Here is a 2,199-nt window from a genome sequence, read left to right on the forward strand (position 1 = left end):
CAGTCAAAGACAGCTGTGAAGTGGTAACATGTGGAGCCCTTAAGTTGTGAGGCGTAAAGCAAAACCTTTTAGAAGGTCATTTTTGGGTGAGAGAGATTTTTTTTAGCAGTTAAAATCATGCCCTGTGCTTGCAGGGGATCCACATTCAGTTCCCAGCACCCACGTCTAGTATGGCACACTGGCTGTAACTCCGGTAGGTGGAATGCCCTCTTCTGGCCTCTGTGAGCATGGTACTCTATGAGAGAGAGTGGGTAGGGGAGCAGGGCAAGGGGAAGGTATAGAGGACTTTCAGGATAGCATTTGAAATGTAAATGAAAACAATATCTAATAAAAAATTGAAAAAATGAAAAAAGGAAATAATTAAGAAGTGAAGGCAGTTTACAAGGACACTGTACTGTGAAAAGTGACTGCAGCACAATGATTGGTTAAAGTTTATTTACAAAATCTGTCTAAAATCACACTTAGAACAAGAAGAAGAGGGCTGCCGTTTTTGAAACTGAGATATGCATCAAGCTCCATGTGATCAGGATAACATTGTAGTCCCTCCGTGTTAGCATATATTCATGGTACCCAAATAATATCTGTCAAAACACACCAGAACTTGAACTGTGTCACCCCTTTTAACTTTTTTTTTTAATTGTTTGCTTGCTTGTTTGTTTTGTCTTCATTTTGTTTTTGTTTAAGACAGGGTTTCTCTGTAGCAGCCCTGGCTGTCCTGCCACTCACTTTGTAATCCATGCTAGCCTGAAACTCAGAGATCTACCTGCCTTTGCCTCCAAAGTTTTGGGAATAACGACATAAGATACCACTGACTGGCTGGTATCACACTACGAAATAAGGTTTCTTATTTCTACAGAGAGATTTCCATAAACCATTCACTGGTTCTAACTCCCTGTCAGTTGATCAAGAAAGGTGTTAACACTAAACTCAAGGACATAAATAAGTTACATCATATTGAGGGTTTGTGAAAATATCCCCTATCCACCCATCTTTCTTTCCTTTGCCATGCAACCATCAATAGGCATTATCTGTCACTAAGTATTGATAAAATGGTACACACTTGAAATCTCAGGACTTGGGAGAAAGAGGCAAAAGGCTCATTAAATTTTCGAGGCCACTCTGATCTACATAGCAAGTTCCAGACCAGCCAGGAATGTAGAACAAGATCCTTTCTTAAAAGCTCAGCCAATTTTCTGAGGAACCACCAAACTGATTTCCAGAGTGGTTGTAGCAGCTTGCAATCCCATGGTACTACCAGAGGATCCAGCAATACCTCTTCTAGGCATATACTTAGAAGATGCTCCAAACATGTAATAAGGACACATGCTTCACTATGTTCATAGCAGCCTTATTTATAATAACCAGAAGCTGGAAAGAACCCAGATGTCCCTCAACAGAGGAATGGATAGAGAAAATGCAGTACATTTATATAATGGACTACTACACAGCTATTAAAAACAATGAATTCATGAAATTTGCAAGCAAATGGATGGAGCTTGAAAGTATCATGCTGAGTGAGGTAACCCAATTACAAAATGACACACATGATATGCATTCACTGATATTAGCCTAGAAGCTCAGAATACCCAAGATACAATTCGCAAAATACATGAAACTCAAGAATAAGGCAGACCAAAGTGTGGATACTTCAAACCTTCTTAGAATGGGGAACAAAATACCAATGGAAGACGTTACAGAGACAAAGTATGGATCAGCGACTGAAGGAAAGACCATCCAGAGATTGCCCCACCTAGGGATTCATCCCATATACAACCACCAAACCCAGACACTTTTGTGGATGCCAACAAGTGCTTGCTGACAGGAGGGTTATATAGCCATCTCCTGAGAGGCTCTTCCAGTGCCTGATAAATACAGAAGTGGATGCTCACAGCCATCCATTGAACAGAGCACAGGGTCCCCAATGAAGGAGCTAGAGAAAGTACCAAAGTTGCTGAAGGGGTTTGCAGCCCCATAGGAGGAACAACAATATGAACTAACCAATACTCCCAGCGCTCCCAGGGACTAAACCACCAACCAAAGAAAACACATGGTGGGACTCATGACTCTAGCTGCATATATAGCAGAGGATGGTCTAGTCGGTCATCAATGGGAGGAGAGGCCCTTGTTCCTGTGAAGGTTCTATGCCCCAGTATAGGGGGCTGCCAGGGCCAGAAAGTGCGAGTGGTTGGGTTGGTGAGC

The sequence above is a fragment of the Mus musculus genome, chromosome 7, assembly GCF_000001635.26.
Source record: "Mus musculus strain C57BL/6J chromosome 7, GRCm38.p6 C57BL/6J".
NCBI classification, from domain to species: domain Eukaryota; kingdom Metazoa; phylum Chordata; class Mammalia; order Rodentia; family Muridae; genus Mus; species Mus musculus.